At 37.1% G+C, this 12969-nt stretch overlaps 1 protein-coding gene and 2 long non-coding RNA genes across 8 annotated transcripts in view; 1 reads left to right on the top strand and 2 right to left on the bottom strand.

The window, feature by feature from the left end:
• Nucleotides 1–225: 225 nt before the first annotated feature.
• The window catches only part of LOC307020212 (SLAM family member 9-like), a 31663-nt gene continuing 18919 nt past the window's right edge, over nucleotides 226–12969 (top strand). The window contains exons 1-5 of one of the 6 annotated variants that reach the window (XR_013802795.1): nucleotides 253–319; nucleotides 496–545; nucleotides 2818–3123; nucleotides 3207–3496; nucleotides 4028–4675. The gene's annotated coding sequence lies outside the window, so the exon portion shown is untranslated. Of the gene's footprint in view, nucleotides 320–495; nucleotides 546–2394; nucleotides 3124–3206; nucleotides 3497–4027; nucleotides 4676–12969 lie in introns of those variants that run through there. The other 5 variants (XR_013802794.1, XR_013802796.1, XR_013802797.1 and 2 more) reach the window with 5 other exon arrangements.
• LOC307020223 lies at nucleotides 5526–8459 on the bottom strand. Its single transcript, XR_013802804.1, has 3 exons — nucleotides 8357–8459; nucleotides 7986–8029; nucleotides 5526–7363 (listed from the first exon to the last, which is right to left on the bottom strand). It is a non-coding gene; the product is annotated as an uncharacterized lncRNA (long non-coding RNA).
• On the bottom strand, nucleotides 9343–11910 carry LOC307020225. Its single transcript, XR_013802808.1, has 3 exons — nucleotides 11697–11910; nucleotides 9702–10007; nucleotides 9343–9618 (listed from the first exon to the last, which is right to left on the bottom strand). It is a non-coding gene; the product is annotated as an uncharacterized lncRNA (long non-coding RNA).

Below are 12969 nucleotides of genomic sequence, written 5' to 3'. Positions count from 1 at the left end.
TTGTGATCAGATGTGATATGCATGAAAGAATATTGCAGAATTGTGTTTTAACAATGTACATTTAGAGTTTCGATAACATAACACCTTTTGCTTATTTGCAAAATGGAGCACAGTTTGTTTGTTTGTTTGTTTGTTGGTAAGGTGCAAATAGAAGTGAAGGTCTTCAAATCATGCAAAAGATTGTGTGGTTTTAAAAGAGAAAAACCCAACTGTGAAAATACTTGGTGGTGTTAGAGCCAAACAGGAAGCAGACATTAGACAGAGACTGTCATGTTCATCTTCGTGACTCTGGGGCTGCTGGTCTGCACTGAGGCACAAGGTACGATAAAATCAAGTCTAATTCAATGTTTTAACATTTATCAGATTTAGCTCAAGTATGTGAGCAGGCTTCTTCAGTTTGAAAAATGTACTCAGAACAAGTTATTTGAAATGTTTCATCTTAAAACATGTCAGGGGTAGATAACCTTCCTTTGTTTGTTCAACCATGCAATGAAGTGCTCACAAACGAAAGAAGAGGAAGTGATGTCTAAGAATTCCAGAGAAAGGTAACTCAGAATAAAGTATTTTATTGAAGGAAATATGTCCTGCTTCGTCATGGAAATATAAAAATGTTAAACAATACTCTGTTTAACATTTATAATAGTTTTATTGCAAGATTGTAAGATCAAAAAGTGACATGTGGAGTTTTCTCAAGTGAATTTATTTGCAGTCAAAGAACTGATGGCTTTTTACTGCCTATAACAATTCATCGTTTATCCATAAAAACAGTCGGTTATTCAGGGACAAAATGCAGAAAACAGAGCCTGGTTGTCAGTGCTTTGCATTAGAAGCCAATTATATTTGAATAAAACATTTAAAACAGAAGTATAAAGATAAAAAAATGTTCTGTAGAAACTTACATAAAACCAGCACACTGAATTTAATGTTATTATAATGTCAAATACACTGAACAAAAATATAAACTCAACACTTTTGTTTTTGCTCCCATTTTTCATGAGATGAACTCAAAGATCTAAGACATTTTCTACATACACAAAATAACCATTTCTCTCAAATATTGTTCACAAATCTGAAAAGATCTGTGATAGTAAGCACTTCTCCTTTGCCGAGATAATCCATCCCACCTCACAGGTGTGGCATATCAAGATGCTGATTAGACAGCATGATTATTGCACAGGTGTGCCTTAGGCTGGCCACAATAAAAGGCCACTCTGAAACGTGCATTTTTGCTTTATTGGGGGGGTCCGAAAACCAGTCAGTATCTGGTGTGAGGGTTAGGGTAATGTTGGGAATCGAGTGGCCCATGGTGGTGGTGGGGTTATGGTATGGGCAGGCGTATGTTATGGACGATGAACACAGGCCACTCGATTCACATTACCCTAACCCTAATCCTAACCCTAACCCTAACCCTAATCCTAACCCTAACCCTAACCCTAACCCTAACCCTAATCCTAACCAGGCCTATTGCCTTACCTTTGATCTAATCCCTAAATGTAACCAATTGGGGTCAGATGCCTAAACATAAGTGCAATGTCCATGCTTTTCATTCTTTTTAGTATGCATCAGTAGGCCTATTACCTGATCTTTAATCTGACCTCTAAACTTAACCAGTCGGGCTAACATGCCTAATCCTAAATTGTATATCCATTAATTTATGGAACATCGTTCTCTCAGTGGAACCACTAATCTTAACCACTCTGGCTCCTTGCCTAACCCCAAACCACATTCTCTCCCCACTTTTTCGTTCTGACCTTTCTTTCAAACCCCTTTCTGGGTGAGGCCCTCTGGGTAGGACATAAGGAAACGGGTGATAAACAGATACGGCCATTGCGGCAAGGGGAGACATTCGGCGGTAACCACTAATGAACCTCCCTGTCTCTTTCTTTCAAACTTAAATTACTCTGTCCACTTTACACATTTACACATTTATGACTCAGTCATGATACCGGAGCTAGGACATGTGCCTACACGTCATCTAGTGCGAGTGCCTCTCCTTGGATCTCTGTATAACCATGAAGTCGTCGAACGACATGGGGAGATCTGGTGGCTTTTACCTAACCTAATCCTAATCCTAATCCTAACCCTAACCCTAATCCTAACCCTAACCCTCACACCAGATACTGACTGGTTTTTGGACCCCCCCAGACCCCCCCAATAAAGCAAAACTGCACGTTTCAGAGTGGCCTTTTATTGTGGCCAGCCTAAGGCACACCTGTGCAATAATCATGCTGTCTAATCAGCATCTTGATATGCCACACATGTGAGGTGGGATGGATTATCTCGGCAAAGGAGAAGTGCTCACTATCACAGATTCTTTCAGATTTGTGAACAATATTTGAGAGAAATGGTTATTTTGTGTATGTAGAAAATGTTTTAGATCTTTGAGTTCATCTCATGAAAAATGGGAGCAAAAACAAAAGTGTTGCGTTTATATTTTTGTTCGTGTACTTTGAGTTTTTTGATACATTACATTACTTTGCTTCTCTGGTTCATCAATGTTGTCTCTGCTATGCTACACTGCAATTAAGAACAATTAGAGGTTATAGCTCAAGGGCACTTAGAAGGAGCAAAACTGGTGAGAGTGAGAAGAGGAAAATGAAGGACAAGGTTGAAGAAAGTCCCAGTGAAACAAGTGGACTAAAAAAGAATTGAATAAAAACTATGATGGCTATGACTATTACTGTCACTGGGTTGAATGTTAAGCCTGGATTTCATTGTGATCAGATAATTGTCATGAATAAAATACACAAATATAGTAATATCCATACAGTATATTGTGTGTGATATTTACTGTATGATGTGTCTACTGTTTTACAGGGATCAGTGCTGGGACTCCTGTGTTTGTGCTGAAGGGAGAGGATGTGCTCCTGAATGTCACCAAAGCTGTGTTCTTGGGGATTTACAATATTTTCCTTGGAAGTTTTATGAAAATAACGTTTTAGTAACATTTATTTCTGATTTAAAAAAAAGTGTTTGATGATTATACAGGGAGAATTGAGTTTCCTGTGAACAATTACTCTGTGAAATTGAAGAATCTCCAAGAGGCAGACAGTGGAGTTTATACTGCTCGAGTGATAAAGGAAACAACAGAAGAACTAGATAAATATAGCGTCAAAGTTGAAGGTAGGTTTGTTAACCTCTCAAACACTGATAGAGTTTCTGTGGTCTTGTTTCTAAAACTCTTCACCTGCTTCTTCCCTCCTCAGATCGAGCGTCTCTCCCTCTCCTCACAGTGAGCTCTGTCTCTGAAAGCTCTTCCTCCTGTAGCTTCACTGTGACCTGCAGCTCACAGGACTCTCACATCAACAGCACTTTCACATGTGAAACCAGAACCTGCAGTCAGGAGGGAGGAGAGCGGTCAGAGGGATCCCTGATACTTTTCTCCAGGTCCACCAATCAAGAGGATCAATCATATGTAACCATAGCAACCATGTCAGCTGGACCAACGACACCAAAACAATCAAAGATGTCTGCCACAGGCATGATGGTAAGACTGGTAAGAGAAACTACTTCCTGATGATAATAATACACAGTTTGGAATTTAAAGTTCAACAAAACTTCTTTGTGAGGTGTTAAATGTGAACAATTAAATTTGAAGAAACCTTAAAATACAAGATTAATTCAGTACATCATGTTTTACGCATATAATGAGCTGTTTGTCTCATATATACAGAACCTATGTACAACCTTTATATAAACCTTTGAACTTGAATATTTGTACAAGTACAAAAATACCTGCATATTTGAAGAACAGAATAAATTAATTCAACATTAAACCGCCAAAATGCCGTTTTGCAATGCATAATGTTTATATGCACAGTCTGTAGAACTCAACCACACTTTGCAGTGCAAGTATTTTACAAGTATTTTACAATGCAGGACTCAAAGTACTTGCAAACTGTAAAGTATCAACCTGCTATCCAAATAAAGTAGTAATACCTGATTTGCTGCTTCCACTCAGTTGTGCGTCTCAGTCTGGATCTCTGTGTCGGTTTTGATATGAAACTCTCTGTTTGTTGTGTTTCAGATCCAGAGGGGTTATCTGTGTGCCTGGTGAAGACGTGTGTGATCTCTGTGGGTCTGATCATCATGGTGTCGGCTGTCATCACGGTTCATCTCATGGAGAAGCTCAACAAGAACAAATAAACTCATAGTTCTGGTTCCCAACCAGGGGTAGGGGGACCCCTAGGGGTAGTTGGGGGGATTGCAGGAGGTACGTAGGAAGATTAGGGGTTGCAAATTATTTACACACAAAAAAACATTTTCAAATCCATGTTCACAATCCATTGTGACACATCAAGAAATGTAGAAATGCAACAACAAAGGTGAGTGGCCTCAAGGCTGCGAGCAATAAACATGGATATAAATATGTACACTGATAATGGATTTTGGCTAAATCTTGATGATTTGCAAGGAAAACACAGAAGGCAGCTTTCAAGAAACTGCTGAATATTCCTGTTAATCCAACGATTATATCAATTAATCTGTTTGTGGGTCAAATCATTTCGATTTTCCAAACATTTCTATAAAAGCAATACAAAGGATCTTATATTTTTATAGTCAATTCAAAACATATTTAGTTTTTCTTTGTACAGTATGTTTTATGCTTGTTTTCATTTTTTAATGAAAGCATTTTCTGCTACATGCACCATTTAATAAAGCTTTTGTATTCCTATTTTTTCCATGATCTATTATGTGTTCATACAGATCAACAAATTACTCGTCTTATATGTTTGTGATTTTTTGGATTCTACTAAAGATCATGTGTGGCAATTCTTTGTTTCACTCTGCTGTGACAATGTATTCCATTACATTTCCTAATTACCTAATTGTCATTAACCCAATGTAAGTATCTGATATTCATAATAACATAAACTCATTACTTTACTTTTGGGACAAATCAAAATCAAAGCAATGCAAAATAATACAACAAGGCTTTTACCTAGGTGTAAAAAAATAAAACAACAGAACAATGTAACCTTAGAAAAAAAGCATGCTCGTGAACTGTCAATGGTGGGGGGGGGGGGGGCCGTTCACATGCGCCGTGTGGCTGTTGCACCTCGCGGGAGCGTCCACAGCGTAAAGCCAAAACTCATAGACATTTAAATGATTTGTACGGCACAGTTAGGTTTGGAAACGGTATAGTTTCCTTTTTGGAGGGCATGCATGACACGGCATAACAACAGAGCCTCGCTGCGGGGAAACTTTGGCGCTGTTCCGAGTTTGTTCTAATCTGTCAAAATTACAGACTGCTTTCAGATTTGTCCGTCATTGTTAAAAAAAATCCGTCATACACGGAAAATATCCGGTTAACGCGACCTCTCACATAACATTATATGACATAGGACTACTCACATTACATCACATTTATTTATCTGACACTTTTATTGAAAAGTGTCTTAGAAATAGAAACTAACTAAAAAAAAGAAAGAATCCTGTAGCTATAGACTACATTCACTAAAATCAATGTTGGTGCTACTGCATAAAAGAATACATTTTTTTTTATAAATCAGGTGTGCACCTACTGCATTTAAAAGTACATTTTATTTTTAAAGGAAGAAGAGTGAAAGTATCCTAAATGAAAACTTCAAAAAAATTCATGACTTCTTTAAACTCCAGGCAACAATGGAAGATTAGCTTTGGTTTCACTCGAGACTCGGTGTTATGAGACTCTTGAACTTTGTGTGAGAATGAGCGTCATAATATATACTTCTTTACTTGAACATGTATTGTAACATTGTAATCATTCTTATAGTCCCCCTTTTTATTGTTATGTAGCAGAAACAACGTATTTCTCGAACTCTAAGGGTAAAAACTGTAAAATCTTTTGCATACAATAACATTAATTCCACTACAATCTGTTGCTCTCAAAGCCTGTCGTTAAACTGTGTAAACTGGAGAGAAACTTTCAATCCAATGAATAGTCTTCTTGCCGGCAGTAGCTCAGTCAGAAGGGGCTTGGACTGGGAGCCGTAGGGTCGCTGGTTCAAGTCCCCGAACAGACCTAAAATATGGAATGTGGACTGATACTTGTAGAAGTTCACATTCACCTCCTGGGCTCTGCCGTGGTGTCCTTGAGCAAGGCATCAGACACCTCCAACCCCCCAGAGGTCATATTTCACTGTGTGTGCTGTGATGTGTGAATTTGCAAGGGTTTCATCCTCTAATTAGCTTGACGCTCACTAGGATCAGTGGTTCCTGTTGCTCTTCAAGTTAGCTTATTCTTTGAAACGTTCGTACAAATTTACAAAACATCATTGCTTTCCAATAAGACAGAAATTAAAGATATACAAAAAATGCCAAAACATTAAGATGTAAAAAAATGAAATACATTTTTGTCCGAGGATTGTCTGAGAAGTCAATAAATAATGTCCTTTGAGTCAAGATGGCCACCCATAGCCATAGAGATTCAGAATTCATAAACTGCAAGAAAAGCTGATGAGTCAATTCAACCGATCATTAACCAATCACAACTGTGCATTGAAGGTGGAGTTAGAGCACTTCTGGGTGCAGACACAGGACGTGGTTTAGGATTTTCACACTAAAAGAGGGTAACGTGAAAATAAAGTCCATGGCTCAGTTGGCATACATCGTAATCCCAACAAGTGCAGTATGTGGGATACGACTCCTGATCATTTTTCAAGGACCTGGTGTGGTCTTTTTCACCTGAGCGTACACACTCTCGAGCTGAGCTGTGTTTCTAGGCTCAGTGGGTGCTGGAGGTGAAGTTTTAGGATCAACCAAAGCGTAGATGCAGGACAGAGGCAGAGCTGAAGCTTCCTCAGCTGTTGGGTCCTTACGCCGGGCTGGAGCTACGAACTGGAACATAACAAAACATTGATTTACCAAAGGTTGTTTGTATAATATTGTATTTGTATATGTCATATATTCCTCAAATACAATACAATTCCATATTATTGTCTACAAAAGGGATAATGGTGTTTAAAAAAAATGTAAGATTCGTTTGTATCATCTCAACCTGAGATTCAATGGTGACTTTTTGTTCATCTTGCCTGCTTTTGGAAAAATAAAGTATCTTTCCAATACTTTACCTCTGTCTCCAGGGTCGTGCAATTGGGTCCTACCTCCTAAGTGCCTGAGTTCGTAACAGACATGGGAATCAAGGTTTCCCTCTTCCGTTCATTTGTTCTGAGACAAATAATTAAACTGTCTGGTTCTCTGTACGTTACTGGGTTTAACTTAATAACACATTAACTAACACACAACTATCACACGGTTTGAAAACATAATCTCAAGTGCAGCTTTCCCGTGAGAGGCTTCTGTTCTCAGTATGTGTTGTGGAAGAAAATGCAGAAGAAGTACAAACCACTCGGCTCGGTAGTCACATGGCTTTGATTAACGGCTGTGTGACAAAAATAGAAAAGCAAAGTTCTGCTCATGTTTGTGATATGCATGAAAAAAACCTTTGGTAAATGTCACTGTGTCTGCATTATGTTTACGACACCAGCATGTTATTTAGAGTTTTAAGAACGTGACACCTTCTGAATTTTAGAAGAAGGAGCATCGTTCCATCAGGGCATAAACTTATGGAAAAACTATATTTAAAAAAACTAAAACTAAAAACGTACACAAGCAAACAAATACACATCACTAAGAAACACAGTGCAGTTTGAATACAATAATTGCCAGACTGAGACCTCAGCCGGTTTAGAGAGAAGCATCGCGGTGCATCAGGTTAGTGTGACCCAAAGCTTAAAAAGAGCAAGCAGCACAACCAGACATGTGAGCAGCAGGACCTGGAACTGCAGGCAGACGGTGGTGTAGAAAGGAGTCATGGATAATAAACAGGAAATAACCATTACATACTGTGTGCATAGTAGACAATATAACTGTCTGAGGCTCCAGTTATTGATTTAGCTTGTTCCTCATATTGAGTCCAAGTCTGTTTAATTGTTAAAAATCGAAGATTCTGTTACATTTTTTTACTTTTCACTCAAAAGTTTAAAAAATACGTTGTCTCTTACCTGAGCAGTATCATAAATTGTATTTTCGAAAATCACTCTTTTGCCTGCATGTCAGTAAAAAAAAGTGGATTTGCATTAATTTATATTTCATTTTGAGAGCTTCACCTTTAATGCTTATCACTTTCATACAATGTACATGACTTGAGCTGTATCTGCATTTAGTCCAGACATTGTGTATACATGCGTCTAAATTATCTTTTTTAAGAGAATATTATAAAGAGTATGTTTCTGTTTGAGAGGTTTCAGATATGTTTTATGCTCAATAGAAAATGAGGATGTGTGGCATATGATGAACTTGAATAAAACACTTAATTCCCACAAACAGTCAAACAAAAATAAATGTTTTTGATAAAATGAACACTTTGACTTACTCTTTCGAAGATAGCACCAAAGTAATACACCAATGATGGCGAGAATGAGAATTGTGAAGAATACCCCCAAAATGATGGGAACAGGGTCTGGTTTGGGAGGAACTGTAAATAAAAACATAAGCCACATTATAATGCTTGGTTACATTCATAAACTTAGTGTTACTGCATCACATCCTGCCAGACTGTTTTAATTACACAAAAATATCTTAGTAGCAGACCTGAGTAAGAAATAATTGAATTTGTTTGATTCAACCCTAATATGTTAAACCAAACAGTTACTCAGTTCAATGTGACATTTCCAACCTTCAACAGGTCACTGAATGAGCAAATGTAAACACCACCTGGCTCTTGTTCACTCAAAGAAACGCTGGTAGATAATGATAGCTGGTTTTGCAAGTCAAATTACTGGAGCAGAAACTTTCACCAACTTATTCCAAGTTTAGTTTTATAAACTACAAAATACTTCATTAAAACACTTCATTGTAGTTGAAAGATAACGCTCCTCATTTTATTTTGTTTGTACAGGTTTAACTGAAACATGTGACAATAAAAAAAAACAGGCTTTAAACTTTTAAAGACTCTGCCCCACACACACACACACGTTTTTTTCATTTCCTGTCTGAGAAAACACTGCTCACAGCAAACATGTTTTGGAGATTTGCACTGCAAATGTTTATTTTATAATTATAATGGCTTCAATGGGTTCATTTCTGCCTCCTGAGAATCTCTTCCTTTAAATATTTTTTTAAATGATAAAAAAAATGTTTTGACTTTAAACATAATTGTAACAAACCCAATGTATATGTCACACCTTGGAATACTTATTTACTGATTTAAAGACCCATAAAGGTTTGCTTTTTAAACTTATATTAAATTGTTTTTTCATAAAAGTGTTCTTAAAAAATGATTATACTGAAAGCTCTAAACTTTACTCCAAACTGTGTGTTATTATCAGGAAGTAGTTTCTCTTTTAGTCTTACCATCTTGATGGTGGCAGACATCTTTGATTATTTTGGTGTCGTTGGTCCAGCTGACATGGTTGCTATGGTTACAGATGATCAATCCTCTTGATTGGTGGACCTGGAGAAAAGTGTCAGGGATCCCCTCTGACCGCTCTCCTCCCTCCTGACTGCAGGTTCTGGTGTCACATGTGAAAGTGCTGTTGATGTGAGAGTCCTGTGAGCTGCAGGTCACAGTGAAGCTACAGGAGGAAGAGTTATCAGAGACAGAGCTCACTGTGAGGAGAGGGAGAGACGCTCGATCTGAGGAGGGAAGAAGCAGGTGAAGAGTTTTAGAAACAAGAACACAGAAACTCTATCAGTGTTTGAGAGGTTAACAAACCTACCTTGAACTTTGACGTTGTATTTAGCTTCTGTTTCGTCTCCTGAAAGCTTTGCCACGACAGCAGTATAAACTCCACTGTCTGCCTCTTGGAGATTCTTCAATTTCACAGAGAAATTGTTCACAGTAAACTCAATCCTTCCAGTGTAATTAGGAGAGACTGCTTTGTCATTAAAATTCAATCTTACTATGTTACTTTTATTACATTTCCAGGAAAAGAAATCTAATTTTCCAAGAACAACAGCTTTGGTGACATTCAGAAGCAAATCCTCTCCCTTCAGCACAAACACAGGAGTCCCAGCAATGATCCCTGTAAAACAGAAGACACATCATACAGTAAATATCACACACAATATATGATTATTTAGGTAATACTGAATATTTCTCTATTCCTACTATAGGTGATTATAAAATACTCCTATTATCAAGATTACGATCAGCATAATTATTATTAGCATGAATTACCATTTGAGCCTCTGTGGACAATAGTTAAAAAAAAAATCTTGTTTGATTTGGAACATTTTGGAGTTGTTTGGGGGTAATTTAAAGGAATATGCCATTATTTGTACTCTGTGAGTTGATTTTGATTAATTTCAAGTCGATTTTGAAGATTTATGGGACTCATTTGGATTGGACAGATCATCTATTTATTTGAAAAAGAATTGTCCTAAGTAAAAATAATACTTTCCCTCTTGTGCTCTCACCCTTTTACCTGCAGGTTAGTCAAAAACAAATATATGTGGATTTGCACTAATTTACATTTCATTTAGAGAGCTTCACCTTTAATGCTCATTACCTTCATAACATTTACATTACTTGAGCTGCATCTGCATTGAGTCCAGATGTTGGTTGTGTCTAAATTATCTTTTTCAAACAGCTGAACACTTTAAAGCCTCGATATGTAGATTATTATAAAGAGTATGTTGCTGTATGAGAGGTTTCAGATATGTTTTATGTGATTGCTCAATAGAAAATGGGGATGTGTCGGTGGCATATGATGAACTTGACTAAAACACTTAATTCCCACAAACAGTAAACTAAAATAAATGTTTTTAATGAAATGCACACTTAGACTTACTTGTTCTTCTCGTTCGAAGATACCAAAGTAATACACCAATGATGGCGAGAACGAAAATGTTGCTCTCTATATCCAATGATCGCAACACATGGTAGTCAAAATCAGCCACCAAGAATACGTATATTTCCACTTGCTGATTGAAGCTGCCACTTTTGATCCTGAAACTGTCTGAAATGGATTCAGCGTCCTCAATAACTGCCAAACCACCTCAAGATTTTCCAAATCGGCCAAAAGTTTTTGTAGCTATTGTTTACATCGTACATTTATTTTAATTAACGCAATTTATTCTAATTGTACAAATTGCCAAAAATATGCAACTTTTAATCCAGCAGTTTCTTTGTGCTGGGGACTACACATTTATATCATAAAACTTTGATGGACTCAACATTTACGGGTTCATTATGCTGACAACTACACTATGAAATATACAAATATCTAAACTGTTACTTGAAAGGACTGAAAAAGTGCGTACCGCCACACAAAAGTGATTAAAATAAAATGTTAATCTTTATATCGACCAATTTATTCATAAAAGTATAGATACTATTTAATAATCCTAATGACTGGGGATTTTGGTTCAAGTTTCTGCTGTATTTCACATTCACTTACACTGAAGATATGTTCCCTTTACATCACCAGGACTTTGTGTCTGGGTGTGGTTTCAACCGACATAACTCTATATATCAAAATATCTACATACAATTTTACATTTAATTAGTGTTACTACTTTATTAAATGACAATAAGTAGATAACTAATAATTGCATACATTTCTAAATACTACCTCAATTGAAATATAGGAATCAAAAAACATTACGTTTCTAATCTTATATTGTTTAAGTAGTATACAGTACAACAACTTTGACTGTGAAAACGAAAAAAAGTAGATCAATAAAAGAAGACAACAAAATAATGTTCTTACCTTGTGATCCACATAAACAAAGCTCATAAACGAGAAAGAGAACTGTAACAAACGACTTCATTTTCCAAATGCGCTGTATGCGGAAGAGTCACAGCGTTTTGTGGGCCTCCATCTCCCCCAGTTTCCTGTTCGTTGCTCATGTCAGGGTGGTGTTGGCACAATAGGCTAGAGCAGGGGTTCCCAAACTTTTTCAGCATGAGACCCAAAACAGAAATGTTGTGGTCCTAAGGGACCCAAGCTCAAAAAATGTCATGATTTTCCATAATATCTACAGTTATAAACAAAGAATGCAACACAACATGAATTTAAAATGTAAATGAAAATATTTATTTAATTATAAAAGTGCATCGCAGTTATTAGGTTTCTCACCATAACAACCTTCCCTTTGAGCTTGCCCAGAAAAAATAAGGATCAAAGCAGAAAGACGAAATGGACGTGCAGTCAAGTATATAAAGTCTAAATCTAATTTTAATTATAAAATTCTAAGAAGTGCAATATTAAGTTTGTCGCTAGCTCAAAAACTATGTCCACACCATTTTAAACTATTTTAAATGAACAAAGAACAAACATGTTGTAAACTGAAAGGGACAAAACACTAACTATAAGTGCAGTCAAGTGTAAACAGTACATCGAAGGTGAGACCAAATTTAAATTCTAAGAAGTGCAACATTAAGTTTGTCACTAGATCAAAAACTATGTACACACATTTTTTAAACACTTTTAAATGAACAGAGCTGTTATAAAACACTCTGAGAGAGAGAGACAAAGAAACTCCAACACTTGGCAACTGATTAACTTTTTTTTGTGGAGGCTGACTTGATAGGATGCCCTCAGTGCCCCTCCCTCTGTTCCCTTTGAATGCCTGAAAATAACAGATAAGATATTATCATTAACATTGCTGGGTTATTGGGTGATTTTTAACACCAGCCGGCGTACGAATGTGGACCTGGCAACCGCATTTATAGCGCATTACGCTTTTATCCAAAGCGATTTACATACTCAATACTGTGGGGAATCCCCACAGAGGGATTTTGACAGGGTTGTTGCACAAAAGATCCAAGCGCGCACAGAAGAAATCTGAGAGCAGACATTTCACGAGCGCACAGAAACAGCCTGAGTGCGAGGAGAAGGTTTTAAGCTGGAACACAGGAAACCTGTAAGCAGAAATATATCTGAGTGCAAGCGTACAGTTTGAGCAGAAGCAGAGCAAACCTAAGCGCAAGCAGGCACTATTTGAGTGTGAGGACGGGGTTTGAGGGAAATAAATACATAT

This window comes from Notothenia rossii (assembly GCF_949606895.1).
Source record: "Notothenia rossii genome assembly, chromosome: 9".
Classification (NCBI taxonomy): domain Eukaryota; kingdom Metazoa; phylum Chordata; class Actinopteri; order Perciformes; family Nototheniidae; genus Notothenia; species Notothenia rossii.
This window is presented reverse-complemented; position numbering and strand designations above follow the sequence as displayed.